This window comes from Astyanax mexicanus, chromosome 21 (assembly GCF_023375975.1).
Source record: "Astyanax mexicanus isolate ESR-SI-001 chromosome 21, AstMex3_surface, whole genome shotgun sequence".
In the NCBI taxonomy this organism is placed as follows: Eukaryota; Metazoa; Chordata; class Actinopteri; order Characiformes; family Acestrorhamphidae; genus Astyanax; species Astyanax mexicanus.
In genome coordinates, this window is record NC_064428.1 from 10341655 (window position 1) to 10360689 (window position 19035).

Genomic DNA, 19035 nt, shown 5'->3' on the forward strand with positions numbered 1-19035 from the left:
CCAACTTAATAAGAAGAAAACGAAGAACAATAAGTTGGCTTTTCCAAAGCCAACTTAATAATAAGAAGAAAACGAAGAACAATAAGTTGGCTTTTCCAAAGCCAACTTAACTAGAAAAGGTAAAGTTCGTGAACGAACTTTAAGTTGGCTTGGAAAAGAACGCTAATAACGTTAAAAAGTTAAAATGGTTGCTAAGCTTTTTCCGTCTGAAGAGTGTGAAGAGTCATTGATATGCTGTTAACTTTTGGCTAAACGCTAAATGCTAAAAACGCTGAAATCTAAAAAATTTGGTTAAACGCTGAAATCTAAAAACATTTGGTTAAACGCTGAAATCTAAAAACGTTTGGTTAAACGCTGAAATCTAAAAACGTTTGGTTAAACGCTGAAATCTAAAAACGTTTGGTTAAACGCTGAAATCTAAAAACGTTTGATTAAACGCTGAAATCTAAAAACATTTGGTTAAACGCTGAAATCTAAAAATGTTTGATTAAACACTGAAATCTAAAAACGCTTGTTTAAATGCTGAAATCGTAAAACTTTTGGTTAAACTTTTGATTGCTAATGTGTTGCTAGGCAGTTGCTATCATTTCTGAAAAGGTTGCTAAGCTGTTGCTAGGCAGTTGCTAATGTTTTCCAGGTGGTTGCTAAGCTATTGTTAACTGGTTGCTAGGCAATTGCTAACATATACCAGGTAGTTGCTAAGGTGTTGCTAGGTGGTTGCTAGGGTGTTGCTAGGTTGTTGCTAAGGTGTTGCTATGGTATCTGGGGTGGTTGCTAAGATGTTGCTACGTGGTTGCTAGGGTGTTGCTAGGTGGTTGCTAAGGTGTTGCTATGGTAACCGGGGTGGTTGCTAAGGTGTTGCTAGGTGGTTGCTAGGTGGTTGCTAAGGTGTTGCTAGGTGGTTGCTAAGGTGTTGCTATGGTATCCGGGGTGGTTGCTAAGGTGTCGCTAGGTGGTTGCTAGGGTGTTGCTAGGTGGTTGCTAAGGTGTTGCTATGGTATCTGGGGTGGTTGCTAAGGTGTTTCTAAGTGGTTGCTAGGTGGTTGCTAAGGTGTTGCTATGGTATCCGGGGTGGTTGCTAAGATGTTGCTAGGTGGTTGCTAAGGTGTTTCTATGGTATCTGGGGTGGTTGCTAAGGTGTTTCTAGGTGGTTGCTAGGTGGTTGCTAAGGTGTTGCTATGGTGTCCGGGGTGGTTGCTAAGATGTTGCTCGGTGGTTGCTAAGGTGTTGCTATGGTATCTGAGGTGGTTGCTAAGGTGTTGCTAGGTGGTTGCTAGGTGGTTGCTAAGGTGTTGCTAGGTGGTTGCTAAGGTGTTACTATGGTATCTGGGGTGGTTGCTAAGGTGTTGCTAGGTGGTTGCTAGGTGGTTGCTAAGTGGTTGCTAGGTGGTTGCTAAGGTGTTGCTAGGTGGTTGCTAGGTGGTTGCTAAGGTGTTGCTAGGTGGTTGCTAAGGTGTTGCTATGGTATCTGGGGTGGTTGCTAAGGTGTTGCTAGGTGGTTGCTAGGCAGTTGCTATCATTTCTAAAGTGGTTGCTAAGTGGTTGCTAGGCAGTTGCTAACGTTTTCCTAATGGTTGCTAAGGTGTTGGTAAGTGGTTGCTAGGCTGTTGCTATCATTTCTAAAGTGGTTGCTAGGCAGTTGCTATCGTTTCTAAGGTGGTTGCTAAGTGGTTGCTAACAATTTCCTAGTGGTTGTTAAGGTGTTGCTAAGCGGTTGCTAGGCAGTTGCTAACGTTTTCCAGGTGTTTGCTAAGTGGTTGCTAACTGGTTGCTAGGCAGTTGCTATAATTTCTAAAGTGGTTGCTAAGTTGTTGCTAAGTGGTTGCTAGGCAGTTGCTAACGTTTTCCAGGTGGTTGCTAAGATGTTGCTAACGTTTTCCTAGTGGTTGTTAAGGTGTTGCTAAGCGGTTGCTAGGCAGTTGCTAACGTTTTCCAGGTGTTTGCTAAGTGGTTGCTAACTGGTTGCTAGGCAGTTGCTATAATTTCTAAAGTGGTTGCTAAGTTGTTGCTAAGTGGTTGCTAGGCAGTTGCTAACGTTTTCCTAATGGTTGCTAAGGTGTTGGTAAGTGGTTGCTAGGCTGTTGCTATCATTTCTAAAGTGGTTGCTAGGCAGTTGCTATCGTTTCTAAGGTGGTTGCTAAGTGGTTGCTAACGTTTTCCTAGTGGTTGTTAAGGTGTTGCTAAGCGGTTGCTAGGCAGTTGCTGACGTTTTCCAGGTGTTTGCTAAGTGGTTGCTAACTGGTTGCTAGGCAGTTGCTATAATTTCTAAAGTGGTTGCTAAGTTGTTGCTAAGTGGTTGCTAGGCAGTTGCTAACGTTTTCCAGGTGGTTGCTAAGATGTTGCTAAGTGGTTGCTAGGCAGTTGCTAACGTTTTCCAGGTGGTTGCTAAGCAGTTAATAGTTGGTTGCTAAAACCTGGCTGGGGTGCCGGGGTGTCCAAACTTTTGACTGATAGCTGCTCCATACAGCAGCTCCTCCATACACTCACAGTACTGGAGGAGCAGGGGAGAGAAGGGGTTCCGTGCGCAGAGCTGCTCGTGTGCGAGATGGAACTCTGGGCCCCCCATTCATTTCTATGGGAAAACTTCGTACGACAATTGTACGAAAACCGTACGTCGTATCACTTCGCAACCTGCTATTAATTTAAAGATCTCGATAAGATCTATAAGCTCGCCAAATTTGGTGTTTGTATCTCAAAAATTGTGGAGGTTACGGACGTTTAAAATTTGGCCCCATTCATTCCTATGGGAAAAAAATGCGTACGTTTACGAAGTTTTTACGAAAACCGTACGATGTATCGCTTAAAAAAGCACAAGCAACCTATTCGGGTATAGGTCCTACGATACTGCAAAATTTCGTGGTTCTACGTCAAAAGCCCTAGGAGGAGATAGTGATTAAATTTTGCGAATAGAATAATAATAAGTAGAACTAGAAAAGGAAAGTTCGATAACGAACTTTAAGTTGGCTTGGAAAAGTACGTTAATAACGTTGAAAAAGTTAAAATGGTTGCTAAGATATTTCTGTCTAAAGCGTGTGAAGAGTGGTTGCTTTGCTGTTGACTTTCAGCTAAATGTTAAAGTCTAAAAAGTTTTGGCTAACATGGTGAAAAGCTAATAATTGTCTTATAAAGTAATATAAACACTTTACTTTATATATACCTATATAAAGTAAAGTGCTGCTAAGTGGTTGCTAGGTAGTTACTAGGCAGTTGCTAATGTATTCCACATCGTTGCTTAGTGTTTGCTAATTGGTTGCTAAGCAGATTCTTACATATTCCAGGTGGTTGCTAAGCTGTTGCTAACTGGTTGCTAGGCAATTGCTAATGTATTCCACATGGTTGTTAAGTGGTTGCTAGGCAGTTTCTAATATTTTCCAGGTGGTTGCTAAGTGGTTGCTAACTGGTTGCTATGCAGTTGCTAACATATTCCACATGGTTTCCAAGTGGTTGCTAAGGTGTTGATACGGTATCCGGGTTGGTTGCTAAGGTGTTGCTAGGTGGTTGCTAAGGTGTTGCTATGGTATCCAGGGTGGTTGGTAAGGTGTTGCTAGGTGGTTGCTAGGTGGTTGCTAAGGTGTTGCTATGGTATCCGGGGTGTTGCCAAGGTGTTGCTAGGTGGTTGCTAGGGTGTTGCTAGGCGGTTGCTAGGCGGTTGCTATGGTATCCGGGGTGGTTGCTAAGATGTTGCTAGGTGGTTGCTAGGTGGTTGCTAAGGTGTTGCTATGCGGTTGCTAAGGTGTTGCTATGGTATCTGGGGTGGTTGCTAAGGTGTTGCTAGGTGGTTGCTAGGGTGTTGCTATGGTATCTGGGGTGGTTGCTAAGGTGTTGCTAGATGGTTGCTAAGGTGTTGCTATGGTATCCGGGGTGGTTGCTAAGGTGTTGCTAGGTGGTTGCTAAGGTGTTGTTATGGTATCCTGGGTGGTTGCTAAGGTGTTGCTAGGTGGTTGCTAGGCGGTTGCTAAGGTGTTGTTATGGCATCCGGGGTGGTTGCTAAGATGTTGCTAGGTGGTTGCTAAGGTGTTGCTATGGTATCCGGGGTGGTTGCTAAGGTGTTGCTAGGTGGTTGCTAAGGTGTTGCTAGGTGGTTGCTAAGGTGTTGCTATGGTATCTGGGGTGGTTGCTAAGGTGTTGCTAGGCGGTTGCTAAGGTGTTGCCAGGTGGTTGCTAAGGTGTTGCTATGGTATCCGGGTGGTTGCTAGGTGGTTGCTAACGTGTTGCTAGGCGGTTGCTAAGGTGTTGCTATGGTATCCAGGGTGGTTGCTAAGGTGTTGCTAGGCGGTTGCTATGGTATCTGGGTTGGTTGCTAAGGTGTTGCTAGGTGGTTGCTAAGGTGTTGCTAGGTGGTTGCTAGGTGGTTGCTAAGGTGTTGCTAGATGGTTGCTAAGGTGTTGCTATGGTATCCGGGGTGGTTGCTAAGGTGTTGCTAGGTGGTTGCTAGGTGGTTGCTAAGGTGTTGCTATGTTATCCTGGGTGGTTGCTAAGGTGTTGCTAGGTGGTTGCTAGGCGGTTGCTAAGGTGTTGCTATGGTATCCGAGGTGGTTGCTAAATGGTTACTAGGCAGTTCCTAACGTATTCCACATGGTTGCTAAGTGGTTGCTAGGCACTTGCTAATGTTTTCCAGGTGGTTGCTAAGGTGTATCTAACTGGTTGCTAGGCAGTTGCTAATATTTCTGAAGTGGTTGCTAAGTAGTTGCTAGGCAGTTGTTAACGTTTTCCAGGTGGTTGCTAAGGTGTTGCTAACTGGTTGCTAGGCAGTTGCTAACGTATTCCACATGGTTGCTAAGTGGTTGCTAGGCAGTTGCTAACATTTTCCAGGTGGTTGCTAAGGTGTTGCTAACTGGTTGCTAGGCAGTTGCTAACATATTCCAGACATAAAAAGAAAGAGAAAGCAAGACATAGAAAAGTAGAGTGAAAGAGAAGTAGAGAGAAGAGCGAGAAATAAAGAAAGAGTAAGAGAGAATAGAGAAATAGAAAAGTAGCGAGAAAGAGAAATTGAGACGTAGAGAGAGAGAGTGAGAAAGAGAGAAAGAAAGAGTGAGAAATAGAGAAGTAGAGAGTAAAAGAGAGAGTGAGAAATAGAGACGTAGAGAGAGAGTGAGAAAGAGAGTGAGAAATTCAGAAGTAGAGTGAGAAAGAGAGTGAGAAATAGAGAAGTAGAGAGCAAAAGAGAGTGAGAAATAGAGAAGTAGAGAGAGTGAGAAAGAGAGAGTGAGAAATAAAGAAATGTAAAGAGCAAAAGAGAGAGTGAGAAATAAAGCGCTGGCTGGGGTGCCCGGGGTGTCCAAACTTTTGACTGATAGCTGCTCCATACAGCAGCTCCTCCATACACTCACAGTACTGGAGGAGCAGGGGAGAGAAGGGGTTCCGTGCGCAGAGCTGCTCGTGTGTGAGATGGAACTCTGGGCCCCCCATTCATTTCTATGGGAAAACTTCGTACGACAATTGTACGAAAACCGTACGTCGTATCGCTTCGCAACCTACTATTAATTTAAAGATCTTGATAAGATCTATAAGCTCGCCGAATTTGGTCTCCGTATCTCAAAAATTGTGACCGTCACGGACGTTCAAAATTCTCCCCCATTCATTCCTATGGGGAAAAAATGCGTACGTTTACGAAGTTTTTACGAAAACCGTACGATAAATCGCTCCAAAAAGCACAAGCAACGTAACTCACTATAGGTCCTACGATCCGTGAAAGTTTCGTGATTCTACGATAAAAGCTCTAGGAGGAGTAGCGTACAGAAAAAAAGGCGTAAGAATAATAATAATAACTAGAAAAGGAAAGTTCGATAACGAACTTTAAGTTGGCTTGGAAAAGTACGTTAATAACGTTGAAAAAGTTAAAATGGTTGCTAAGATATTTCTGTCTAAAGCGTGTGAAGAGTGGTTGCTTTGCTGTTGACTTTCAGCTAAATGTTAAAGTCTAAAAAGTTTTGGCTAACATGGTGAAAAGCTAATAATTGTCTTATAAAGTAATATAAACACTTTACTTTATATATACCTATATAAAGTAAAGTGTTGCTAAGTGGTTGCTAGGTAGTTACTAGGCAGTTGCTAATGTATTCCACATCGTTGCTTAGTGTTTGCTAATTGGTTGCTAAGCAGATTCTTACATATTCCAGGTGGTTGCTAAGCTGTTGCTAACTGGTTGCTAGGCAATTGCTAATGTATTCCACATGGTTGTTAAGTGGTTGCTAGGCAGTTTCTAATATTTTCCAGGTGGTTGCTAAGTGGTTGCTAACTGGTTGCTATGCAGTTGCTAACATATTCCACATGGTTTCCAAGTGGTTGCTAAGGTGTTGATACGGTATCCGGGTTGGTTGCTAAGGTGTTGCTAGGTGGTTGCTAAGGTGTTGCTATGGTATCCAGGGTGGTTGGTAAGGTGTTGCTAGGTGGTTACTAGGTGGTTGCTAAGGTGTTGCTATGGTATCCGGGGTGTTGCCAAGGTGTTGCTAGGTGGTTGCTAGGGTGTTGCTAGGCGGTTGCTAGGCGGTTGCTATGGTATCCGGGGTGGTTGCTAAGGTGTTGCTAGGTGGTTGCTAGGTGGTTGCTAAGGTGTTGCTATGCGGTTGCTAAGGTGTTGCTATGGTATCTGGGGTGGTTGCTAAGGTGTTGCTAGGTGGTTGCTAGGGTGTTGCTATGGTATCTGGGGTGGTTGCTAAGGTGTTGCTAGATGGTTGCTAAGGTGTTGCTATGGTATCCGGGGTGGTTGCTAAGGTGTTGCTAGGTGGTTGCTAAGGTGTTGTTATGGTATCCTGGGTGGTTGCTAAGGTGTTGCTAGGTGGTTGCTAGGCGGTTGCTAAGGTGTTGTTATGGCATCCGGGGTGGTTGCTAAGATGTTGCTAGGTGGTTGCTAAGGTGTTGCTATGGTATCCGGGGTGGTTGCTAAGGTGTTGCTAGGTGGTTGCTAAGGTGTTGCTAGGTGGTTGCTAAGGTGTTGCTATGGTATCTGGGGTGGTTGCTAAGGTGTTGCTAGGCGGTTGCTAAGGTGTTGCTAGGCGGTTGCTAAGGTGTTGCCAGGTGGTTGCTAAGGTGTTGCTATGGTATCCGAGTGGTTGCTAGGTGGTTGCTAACGTGTTGCTAGGCGGTTGCTAAGGTGTTGCTATGGTATCCAGGGTGGTTGCTAAGGTGTTGCTAGGCGGTTGCTATGGTATCTGGGTTGGTTGCTAAGGTGTTGCTAGGTGGTTGCTAAGGTGTTGCTAGGTGGTTGCTAGGTGGTTGCTAAGGTGTTGCTAGATGGTTGCTAAGGTGTTGCTATGGTATCCGGGGTGGTTGCTAAGGTGTTGCTAGGTGGTTGCTAGGTGGTTGCTAAGGTGTTGCTATGGTATCCGAGGTGGTTGCTAAATGGTTACTAGGCAGTTCCTAACGTATTCCACATGGTTGCTAAGTGGTTGCTAGGCACTTGCTAATGTTTTCCAGGTGGTTGCTAAGGTGTATCTAACTGGTTGCTAGGCAGTTGCTAATATTTCTGAAGTGGTTGCTAAGCAGTTGCTAGGCAGTTGTTAACGTTTTCCAGGTGGTTGCTAAGGTGTTGCTAACTGGTTGCTAGGCAGTTGCTAACGTATTCCACATGGTTGCTAAGTGGTTGCTAGGCAGTTGCTAACATTTTCCAGGTGGTTGCTAAGGTGTTGCTAACTGGTTGCTAGGCAGTTGCTAACATATTCCAGACATAAAAAGAAAGAGAAAGCAAGACATAGAAAAGTAGAGTGAAAGAGAAGTAGAGAGAAGAGCGAGAAATAAAGAAAGAGTAAGAGAGAATAGAGAAATAGAAAAGTAGCGAGAAAGAGAAATTGAGACGTAGAGAGAGAGAGTGAGAAAGAGAGAAAGAAAGAGTGAGAAATAGAGCAGTAGAGAGTAAAAGAGAGAGTGAGAAATAGAGACGTAGAGAGAGAGTGAGAAAGAGAGTGAGAAATTCAGAAGTAGAGTGAGAAAGAGAGTGAGAAATAGAGAAGTAGAGAGCAAAAGAGAGTGAGAAATAGAGAAGTAGAGAGAGTGAGAAAGAGAGAGTGAGAAATAAAGAAATGTAAAGAGCAAAAGAGAGAGTGAGAAATAGAGAAGTAGAGAGAAAAAGATATAGAGACATAGAGCGTGAGAAAGAGATAAGTAGAGAGCAAAAGAGAGTGAGAAATAGAGAAGTAGAGAGCAAAAGAGAGAGTGAGAAATAGAGACGTAGAGAGAGTGAGAAATAGAGAAGTAGAGAGCAAAAGAGAGTGAGAAATAGAGAAGTAGAGAGAGTGAGAAAGAGAGTGTGAGAAATAGAGACGTAGAGAGAGTGAGAAAGAAAGAGTGAGAAATAGAGAAGTAGAGAGCAAAAGAGAGTGAGAAATAGAGAAGTAGAGAGCAAAAGAGAGTGAGAAATAGAGACATAGAGAGAGAGTGAGAAAGAGAGAGTGAGAAATAGAGAAGTAGAGAGCAAAAGAGAGAGTGAGAAGTAGAGAGCAAAAGAGAGAGCGAGAAGTAGATAAGTAGAGAGCAAAAGAGAGAGTGAGAAACAGAGAAGTAGAGAGCAAAAGATAGAGTGAAAAGTAGAGAGAGAGTGAGAAAGAGAGAGTGAGAGAAGTAGAGAGAGAGTGAGAAAGAGAGAGTGAGAGAAGTAGAGAGAGAGTGAGAAAGAGAGAGTGGTTGCTAAGCAGTTAATAGGTGGTTGCAAAGCGCTGGCTGGGGTGCCCGGGGTGTCCAAACTTTTGACTGATAGCTGCTCCATACAGCAGCTCCTCCATACACTCACAGTACTGGAGGAGCAGGGGAGAGAAGGGGTTCCGTGCGCAGAGCTGCTCGTGTGTGAGATGGAACTCTGGGCCCCCCATTCATTTCTATGGGAAAACTTCGTACGACAATTTTACGAAAACCGTACGTCGTATCGCTTCGCAACCTACTATTAATTTAAAGATCTTGATAAGATCTATTAGCTCGCCGAATTTGGTCTCCGTATCTCAAAAATTGTGACCGTCACGGACGTTCAAAATTCTCCCCCATTCATTCCTATGGGGAAAAAATGCGTACGTTTACGAAGTTTTTACGAAAACCGTACGATAAATCGCTCCAAAAAGCACAAGCAACGTAACTCACTATAGGTCCTACGATCCGTGAAAGTTTCGTGATTCTACGATAAAAGCTCTAGGAGGAGTAGCGTACAGAAAAAAAGGCGTAAGAATAATAATAATAACTAGAAAAGGCAAAGTTCGTGAACGAACTTTAAGTTGGCTTGGAAAAGAGCGCTAATAACGTTGAAAAGTTAAAATGGTTGACAGAAACTTAAAAAGCTGTGTCTGTCTGAAGAGTGTGAAGAGTCGTTGCTATGCTGTTAACTTTTGGCTAAAAGCTAAATACCAAAAACGCTGTAATCTAAAAACGTTTGGTTAAACGCTTAAATCTAAAAACATTTGGTTAAACGCTGAAATCTAAAAACCTTTGGTTAATTGCTTACATCTAGAAATGTTTTGTAAGATGCTGAAATCCAAAAACTTTTGGTTAAACACTGAAATCTTAAAACGTTTGTTTAACAGCTGAAATCTAAAAACTTTTGGTTAAACGCTGAAATCTTAAAACGTTTGTTTTCATGTTGAAATCTCGAAACTTTTGGTTAAATGCTGAAATCTAAAAACTTTTGGTTAAATGTTGAAATCTAAAAAATTTTGGTTAAGTGCTGAAATCTAAAACTTTTGGTTACATGCTGAAATCTAAAAACTTTCCAGGTGGTTGCTAAGGTGTTGCTATAGTATCTGGGGTGGTTGCTGAGGTGTTGCTAGGTGGTTGCTAAGGTGTTGCTATGGGATCCAGGGTGGTTGCTAAGGAGTTGCTAGGTGGTTGCTAAGGTGTTGCTATGGTATCCAGGGTGGTTGCTAAGGTGTTGCTATGGTATCCAGGGTGGTTGCTAAGGTGTTGCTAGGCAGTTGCTAAGTGGTTGCTAGGCAGTTGCTAACGTTTTCCAAGTGGTCGCTAGGCAGTTGCTAACATTTTCCAGGTGGTTGCTAAGTGGTTGCTAGGTAGTTGCTAACATATTCCAGGTGGTTGCTAGGCAGCTGCTAAGTGGTTGCTAGGCAGTTGCTAACGTTTTCCAGGTGGTTGCTAGGCAGTTGCTAAGTGGTTGCTAGGCAGTTGCTAAGTGGTTGCTAGGCAGTTGCTAACGTTTTCCAAGTGGTTGCTAGGCAGTTGCTAAGTGGTTGCTAGGCAGTTGCTAACGTTTTCCAGGTGGTTGCTAAGTGGTTGCTAACTGGTTGCTAGGCAGTTGCTATCATTTCTAAAGTGGTTGCTAAGTGGTTGCTAGGTAGTTGCTAACATATTCCAGGTGGTTGCTAGGCAGCTGCTAAGTGGTTGCTAGGCAGTTGCTAACGTTTTCCAGGTGGTTGCTAAGTGGTTGCTTGGCAGTTGCTAACGTTTTCCAGGTGGTTGCTAGGCAGTTGCTAAGTGGTTGCTAGGCAGTTGCTAACGTTTTCCAAGTGGTTGCTAGGCAGTTGCTAAGTGGTTGCTAGGCAGTTGCTAACGTTTTCCAGGTGGTTGCTAAGTGGTTGCTAGGCAGTTGCTAACGTTTTCCAGGTGGTTGTTAGGCAGTTGCTAAGTGGTTGCTAGGCAGTTGCTAACGTTTTCCAGGTGGTTGCTCAGTGGTTGCTAGGCAGTTGCTAACGTTTTCCAGGTGGTTGCTAAGTGGTTGCTAGCCAGTTGCTAACCTATTCCAGGTGGTTGCTAGGCAGTTGCTAAGTGGTTGCTAGGCAGTTGCTAACGTTTTCCAAGTGGTTGCTAGGCAGTTGCTAAGTGGTTGCTAGGCAGTTGCTAACGTTTTCCAGGTGGTTGCTAAGTGGTTGCTAGGCAGTTGCTAACGTTTTCCAGGTGGTTGCTAGGCAGTTGCTAAGTGGTTGCTAGGCAGTTGCTAACGTTTTCCAAGTGGTTGCTAGGCAGTTGCTAAGTGGTTGCTAGGCAGTTGCTAACGTTTTCCAGGTGGTTGCTAAGTGGTTGCTAGGCAGTTGCTAACATTTTCCAGGTGGTTGCTAGGCAGTTGCTAAGTTGTTGCTAGGCAGTTGCTAACGTTTTCCAGGTGGTTGCTAAGTGGTTGCTAGGCAGTTGCTAACGTATTCCAGGTGGTTGCTAGGCAGTTGCTAAGTGGTTGCTAGGCAGTTGCTAACGTTTTCCAGGTGGTTGCTCAGTGGTTGCTAGGCAGTTGCTAACGTTTTCCAGGTGGTTGCTAAGTGGTTGCTAGGCAGTTGCTAACGTATTCCAGGTGGTTGCTAGGCAGTTGCTAACGTTTTCCAAGTGGTTGCTAGGCAGTTGCTAAGTGGTTGCTAGGCAGTTGCTAACGTTTTCCAGGTGGTTGCTAAGGTGTTGCTAAGTGGTTGCTAGGCAGTTGCTAACGTTTTCCAGGTGGTTGCTAAGGTGGTTGCTAAGCAGTTATTAGGTGGTTGCTAAGCCCTGGCTGGGGTGCCGGGGTGTCCAAACTTTTGACTGATAGCTGCTCCATACAGCAGCTCCTCCATACACTCACAGTACTGGAGGAGCAGGGGAGAGAAGGGGTTCCGTGCGCAGAGCTGCTCGTGTGTGAGATGGAACTCTGGGCCCCCCATTCATTTCTATGGGAAAACTTCGTACGACATTTGTACGAAAACCGTACGACGTATCGTCGAAACGTTAAAATTTTCGGAAAGAACGCGGTAAGTTCTATAGACCGTCCGATTTTTGTCTTTGTATGTCAAAAATTGTTACCTACACAAACGTTCAAAGTTGTCCCCCATTCATTTCCTATGGGAAAAAAAAGCGTACGTTTACGAAGTTTTTACGAAAACCGTACGATGTATGGCTTAAAAAAGCACAAGCAACCTAATCGGGTATAGGTCCTACGATACTGCAAAATTTCGTGATTCTACGTCAAAAGCCCTAGGAGGAGATGCGTATAGAAATTTGAGCGCGGAATAATAATAATAATAATAATAATAAGAAGATTACGAAGAACAGTAAGTTGGCTTTTCCAAGCCAACTTAACTAGAAAAGGTAAAGTTCGTGAACGAACTTTAAGTTGGCTTGGAAAAGAACACTAATAACGTTAAAAAGTTACAATGGTTGCTAAGCTGTTTCTGTCTGAAGAGTGTGAAGAGTCGTTGCTATGCTGTTAACTTTTGGCTAAACGCTAAATACCAAAAACACTGAAATCTAAAAACATTTGGTTAAACGCTGAAATCTAAAAACATTTGGTTAAACGCTGAAATCTAAAAACATTTGGTTAAACGCTGAAATCTAAAAACATTTGATTAAACGCTGAAATCTAAAAACGTTTGATTAAACGCTGAAATCTAAAAACGTATGATTAAACGCTGAAATCTAAAAACGTTTGATTAAACGCTGAAATCTAAAAACGTTTGGTTAAACGCTGAAATCAAAAAACATTTGGTTAAACGCTGAAATCTAAAAACGTTTGATTAAAAGCTGAAATCTAAAAACGTTTGGTTAAACGCTGAAATCGAAAAACTTTTGGTTGTACTGTTGATTGCTAATGTGTTGCTAGGCGGTTGCTATCATTTCTGAAGTGGTTGCTAAGCTGTTGCTAGGCAATTGCTAACATATACCAGGCGGTTGCTAGGTGGTTGCTAGGGTGTTGCTAGGTTGTTGCTAAGGTGTTGCTATGGTATCCGGGGTGGTTGCTAAGATGTTGCTAGGTGGTTGCTAACGTGTTGCTAGGTGGTTGCTAAGGTGTTGCTATGGTATCCGGGGTGGTTGCTAAGGTGTTGCTAGGTGGTTGCTAGGTGGTTGCTAAGGTGTTGCTAGGTGGTTGCTAAGGTGTTGCTATGGTATCTGGGGTGGTTGCTAAGGTGTTGCTAAGTGGTTGCTAGGTGGTTGCTAAGGTATTGCTAGGTGGTTGCTAAGGTGTTGCTATGGTATCTGGGGTGGTTGCTAAGGTGTTGCTAGGTGGTTGCTAGGCAGTTGCTATCATTTCTAAAGTGGTTGCTAAGTGGTTGCTAGGCAGTTGCTAACGTTTTCGTAATGGTTGCTAAGGTGTTGGTAAGTGGTTGCTAGGCTGTTGCTATCATTTCTAAAGTGGTTGCTAGGCAGTTGCTATCGTTTCTAAGGTGGTTGCTAAGTGGTTGCTAACGTTTTCCTAGTGGTTGTTAAGGTGTTGCTAAGTGGTTGCTAGGCAGTTGCTAACGTTTTCCAGGTGGTTGCTAAGTGGTTGCTAGGCAGTTGCTAAGTGGTTGCTAGGCAGTTGCTAACGTTTTCCAGGTGGTTGCTAAGTGGTTGGTAGGCAGTTGCTAACGTTTTCCAGGTGGTTGCTAAGTGGTTGCTAGGCAGTTGCTAACGTTTTCCAGGTGGTTGCTAGGCAGTTGCTAAGTGGTTGCTAGGCAGTTGCTAACATTTTCCAAGTGGTTGCTAGGCAGTTGCTAAGTGGTTGCTAGGCAGTTGCTAACATTTTCCAGGTGGCTGCTAAGTGGTTGCTAGGTAGTTGCTAACATATTCCAGGTGGTTGCTAGGCAGCTGCTAAGTGGTTGCTAGGCAGTTGCTAACGTTTTCCAGGTGGTTGCTAAGTGGTTGCTAGGCAGTTGCTAACGTTTTCCAGGTGGTTGCTAGGCAGTTGCTAAGTGGTTGCTAGGCAGTTGCTAACGTTTTCCAAGTGGTTGCTAGGCAGTTGCTAACGTTTTCCAGGTGGTTGCTAAGTGGTTGCTAGGCAGTTGCTAACGTTTTCCAGGTGGTTGCTAGGCAGTTGCTAAGTTGTTGCTAGGCAGTTGCTAATGTTTTCCAGGTGGTTGCTAAGTGGTTGCTAGGCAGTTGCTAACGTATTCCAGGTGGTTGCTAGGCAGTTGCTAAGTGGTTGCTAGGCAGTTGCTAACGTTTTCCAGGCAGTTGCTAAGTGGTTGCTAGGCAGTTGCTAACGTTTTCCAAGTGGTTGCTAGGCAGTTGCTAAGTGGTTGCTAGGCAGTTGCTAACGTTTTCCAGGTGGTTGCTAAGTGGTTGCTAGGCAGTTGTTAATGTTTTTCAGGTGGTTGCTAGGCAGTTGCTAAGTGGTTGCTAGGCAGTTGCTAACATTTTCCAAGTGGTTGCTAGGCAGTTGCTAAGTGGTTGCTAGGCAGTTGCTAACGTTTTCCAGGTGGTTGCTAAGTGGTTGCTAGGCAGTTGCTAACGTTTTCCTAGTGGTTGTTAAGGTGTTGCTTACTGGTTGCTAGGCAGTTGCTATCATTTCTAAAGTGGTTGCTAAGTGGTTGCTAGGCATTTGCTAACGTTTTCCAGGTGGTTGCTAACTGGTTGCTAACTGGTTGCTAGGCAGTTGCTATCATTTCTAAAGTGGTTGCTAAGTAGTTGCTAGGCAGTTGCTAACGTTTTCCTAGTGGTTGCTAAGTGGTTGCTAACTGGTTGCTAGGCAGTTGCTAACGTTTTCCAGGTGGTTGCTAAGGTGTTGCTAAGTGGTTGCTAGGCAGTTGCTAACGTTTTCCAGGTGGTTGCTAAGGTGGTTGCTAAGCAGTTAATAGGTGGTTGCAAAGCCCTGGCTGGGGTGCCGGGGTGTCCAAACTTTTGACTGATAGCTGCTCCATACAGCAGCTCCTCCATACACTCACAGTACTGGAGGAGCAGGGGAGAGAAGGGGTTCCGTGTGCAGAGCTGCTCGTGTGTGAGATGGAACTCTGGGCCCCCCATTCATTTCTATGGGAAAACTTCGTACGACAATTGTACGAAAACCGTACGTCGTATTACTTCGCAACCTACTATTAATTTAAAGATCTCGATAAGATCTATAAGCTCGCCGAATTTGGTGTTCGTATCTCAAAAATTGTGGCGGTTACGGACGTTTAAAATTTCGCCCCATTCATTCCTATGGGAAAAAAATGCGTACGTTTACGAAGTTTTTACGAAAACCGTACGATATATCGCTTCAAAAAGCACAAGCAACCTGAACCGCTATAGGTCCTACGATACTGTAAAATTTCGTGGTTCTACGTCAAAAGCTGTAGGAGGAGTAGCGTACAACAAAAAAAGCGCGGAATAATAATAATAATAACTAGAAAAGGTAAAGTTCGTGAACGAACTTTAAGTTGGCTTGGAAAAGAACGCTAATAACGTTAAAAAGTTAAAATGGTTGCTAAGCTTTTTCCGTCTGAAGAGTGTGAAGAGTCATTGACATGCTGTTAACTTTTGGCTAAATGCTAAATGCTAAAAACGCTGAAATCTAAAAACATTTGGTTAAACGCTGAAATCTAAAAACATTTGGTTAAACGCTGAAATCTAAAAACGTTTGATTAAACGCTGAAATCTAAAAACGTTTGGTTAAACGCTGAAATCTAAAAACATTTAGTTAAACGCTGAAATCTAAAAACGTTTGATTAAACGCTGAAATCTAAAAACGTTTGGTTAAACGCTGAAATCTAAAAACGTTTGATTAAACACTGAAATCTAAAAACTCTTGTTTAAATGCTGAAATCGTAAAACTTTTGGTTAAACTTTTGATTGCTAATGTGTTGCTAGGCAGTTGCTATCATTTCTGAAAAGGTTGCTAAGCTGTTGCTAGGCAGTTGCTAATGTTTTCCAGGTGGTTGTTAAGCTATTGCTAACTGGTTGCTAGGCAATTGCTAACATATACCAGGTAGTTGCTAAGGTGTTGCTAGGTGGTTGCTAGGGTGTTGCTAGGTTGTTGCTAAGGTGTTGCTATGGTATCTGGGGTGGTTGCTAAGGTGTTTCTAGGTGGTTGCTAGGTGGTTGCTAAGGTGTTGCTATGGTATCCGGGGTGGTTGCTAAGATGTTGCTAGGTGGTTGCTAAGGTGTTGCTATGCGGTTGCTAAGGTGTTGCTATGGTATCTGGGGTGGTTTCTACGGTGTTGCTAGGCAGTTGCTAACGTTTTCCAGGTGGTTGCTAAGGTGTTGCTAAGTGGTTGCTAGGCAGTTGCTAACGTTTTCCAGGTGGTTGCTAAGGTGTTGCTAAGTGGTTGCTAGGCAGTTGCTATCGTTTCTAAAGTGGTTGCTTGGCAGTTGCTAATGTTTTCCATGTGGTTGCTAAGTGGTTGCTAGGCAGTTGCTATCATTTCTAAAGTGGTTGCTAAGTGGTTGCTAGGCAGTTGCTAACGTTTTCCTAGTGGTTGTTAAGGTGTTGCTAAGTGGTTGCTAGGCAGTTGCTATCATTTCTAAAGCGGTTGCTAGGCAGTTGCTAACGTTTTCCATGTGGTTGCTAAGTGGTTGCTAGGCAGTTGCTATCATTTCTAAAGTGGTTGCTAAGTGGTTGCGAGGCAGTTGCTAACGTTTTCCAAGTGGTTGCTAGGCAGTTGCTAAGTGGTTGCTAGGCAGTTGCTAACATTTTCCAGGTGGTTGCTAAGTGGTTGCTAGGTAGTTGCTAACATATTCCAGGTGGTTGCTAGGCAGCTGCTAAGTGGTTGCTAGGCAGTTGCTAACGTTTTCCAGGTGGTTGCTAAGTGGTTGCTAGGCAGTTGCTAACGTTTTCCAGGTGGTTGCTAGGCAGTTGCTAAGTGGTTGCTAGGCAGTTGCTTACGTTTTCCAAGTGGTTGCTAGGCAGTTGCTAAGTGGTTGCTAGGCAGTTGCTAACGTTTTCCAGGTGGTTGCTAAGTGGTTGCTAGGCAGTTGCTAACGTTTTCCAGGTGGTTGCTAGGCAGTTGCTAAGTGGTTGCTAGGCAGTTGCTAACGTTTTCCAGGTGGTTGCTCAGTGGTTGCTAGGCAGTTGCTAACGTTTTCCAGGTGGTTGCTAAGTGGTTGCTAGGCAGTTGCTAACATATTCCAGGTGGTTGCTAGGCAGTTGCTAAGTGGTTGCTAGGCAGTTGCTAACGTTTTCCAAGTGGTTGCTAGGCAGTTGCTAAGTGGTTGCTAGGCAGTTGCTAACGTTTTCCAGGTGGTTGCTAGGCAGTTGCTAACGTTTTCCAGGTGGTTGCTAGGCAGTTGCTAAGTGGTTGCTAGGCAGTTGCTAACGTTTTCCAAGTGGTTGCTAGGCAGTTGCTAAGTGGTTGCTAGGCAGTTGCTAACGTTTTCCAGGTGGTTGCTAAGGTGTTGCTAAGTGGTTGCTAGGCAGTTGCTAACGTTTTACAGGTGGTTGCTAAGGTGGTTGCTAAGCAGTTAATAGGTGGTTGCAAAGCCCTGGCTGGGGTGCCGGGGTGTCCAAACTTTTGACTGATAGCTGCTCCATACAGCAGCTCCTCCATACACTCACAGTACTGGAGGAGCAGGGGAGAGAAGGGGTTCCGTGCGCAGAGCTGCTCGTGTGTGAGATGGAACTCTGGGCCCCCCATTCATTTCTATGGGGCAACTTCGTACGACATTTGTACGAAATCCGTACGACGTATCGTTTCGTAAAGCATATTTTCGGAAAGAACTCACTAAGTTCTATAGACCATCCGAATTTCGTCTTCATATCTCAAAAATTGTGACGTTCACAGCCGTTCAAAAATCTTCTAGTTCATTGTCTATGGAAAAAATGACGTACGTTTACGAAGTTTTTACGAAAACCGTACGATATATCGCTCCAAAAAGCTGAAATCTAAAAACGTTTGATTAAACACTGAAATCTAAAAACTCTTGTTTAAATGCTGAAATCGTAAAACTTTTGGTTAAACTTTTGATTGCTAATGTGTTGCTAGGCAGTTGCTATCATTTCTGAAAAGGTTGCTAAGCTGTTGCTAGGCAGTTGCTAATGTTTTCCAGGTGGTTGTTAAGCTATTGCTAACTGGTTGCTAGGCAATTGCTAACATATACCAGGTAGTTGCTAAGGTGTTGCTAGGTGGTTGCTAGGGTGTTGCTAGGTTGTTGCTAAGGTGTTGCTATGGTATCTGGGGTGGTTGCTAAGGTGTTTCTAGGTGGTTGCTAGGTGGTTGCTAAGGTGTTGCTATGGTATCCGGGGTGGTTGCTAAGATGTTGCTAGGTGGTTGCTAAGGTGTTGCTATGCGGTTGCTAAGGTGTTGCTATGGTATCTGGGGTGGTTTCTACGGTGTTGCTAGGCAGTTGCTAACGTTTTCCAGGTGGTTGCTAAGGTGTTGCTAAGTGGTTGCTAGGCAGTTGCTAACGTTTTCCAGGTGGTTGCTAAGGTGTTGCTAAGTGGTTGCTAGGCAGTTGCTATCGTTTCTAAAGTGGTTGCTTGGCAGTTGCTAATGTTTTCCATGTGGTTGCTAAGTGGTTGCTAGGCAGTTGCTATCATTTCTAAAGTGGTTGCTAAGTGGTTGCTAGGCAGTTGCTAACGTTTTCCTAGTGGTTGTTAAGGTGTTGCTAAGTGGTTGCTAGGCAGTTGCTATCATTTCTAAAGCGGTTGCTAGGCAGTTGCTAACGTTTTCCATGTGGTTGCTAAGTGGTTGCTAGGCAGTTGCTATCATTTCTAAAGTGGTTGCTAAGTGGTTGCGAGGCAGTTGCTAACGTTTTCCAAGTGGTTGCTAGGCAGTTGCTAAGTGGTTGCTAGGCAGTTGCTAACATTTTCCAGGTGGTTGCTAAGTGGTTGCTAGGTAGTTGCTAACATATTCCAGGTGGTTGCTAGGCAGCTGCTAAGTGGTTGCTAGGCAGTTGCTAACGTTTTCCAGGTGGTTGCTAAGTGGTTGCTAGGCAGTTGCTAACGTTTTCCAGGTGGTTGCTAGGCAGTTGCTAAGTGGTTGCTAGGCAGTTGCTTACGTTTTCCAAGTGGTTGCTAGGCAGTTGCTAAGTGGTTGCTAGGCAGTTGCTAACGTTTTCCAGGTGGTTGCTAAGTGGTTGCTAGGCAGTTGCTAACGTTTTCCAGGTGGTTGCTAGGCAGTTGCTAAGTGGTTGCTAGGCAGTTGCTAACGTTTTCCAGGTGGTTGCTCAGTGGTTGCTAGGCAGTTGCTAACGTTTTCCAGGTGGTTGCTAAGTGGTTGCTAGGCAGTTGCTAACATATTCCAGGTGGTTGCTAGGCAGTTGCTAAGTGGTTGCTAGGCAGTTGCTAACGTTTTCCAAGTGGTTGCTAGGCAGTTGCTAAGTGGTTGCTAGGCAGTTGCTAACGTTTTCCAGGTGGTTGCTAGGCAGTTGCTAACGTTTTCCAGGTGGTTGCTAGGCAGTTGCTAAGTGGTTGCTAGGCAGTTGCTAACGTTTTCCAAGTGGTTGCTAGGCAGTTGCTAAGTGGTTGCTAGGCAG

At 44.1% G+C, this 19035-nt stretch overlaps 1 long non-coding RNA gene across 2 annotated transcripts; it reads left to right on the top strand.

Moving 5' to 3' along the window:
* Positions 1–737: 737 nt before the first annotated feature.
* LOC125785914 (uncharacterized) lies at positions 738–17796 on the top strand. 2 transcript variants are annotated; one of them, XR_007428202.1, is made up of 4 exons: positions 738–801; positions 911–1051; positions 15607–15671; positions 17718–17796. It is a non-coding gene; the product is annotated as an uncharacterized LOC125785914 (long non-coding RNA). The 2 variants fall into 2 exon arrangements; XR_007428203.1 differs by lacking the exon at positions 17718–17796 and having other exon boundaries at positions 15607–15685.
* The last annotated feature ends 1239 nt before the right edge of the window (positions 17797–19035 follow it).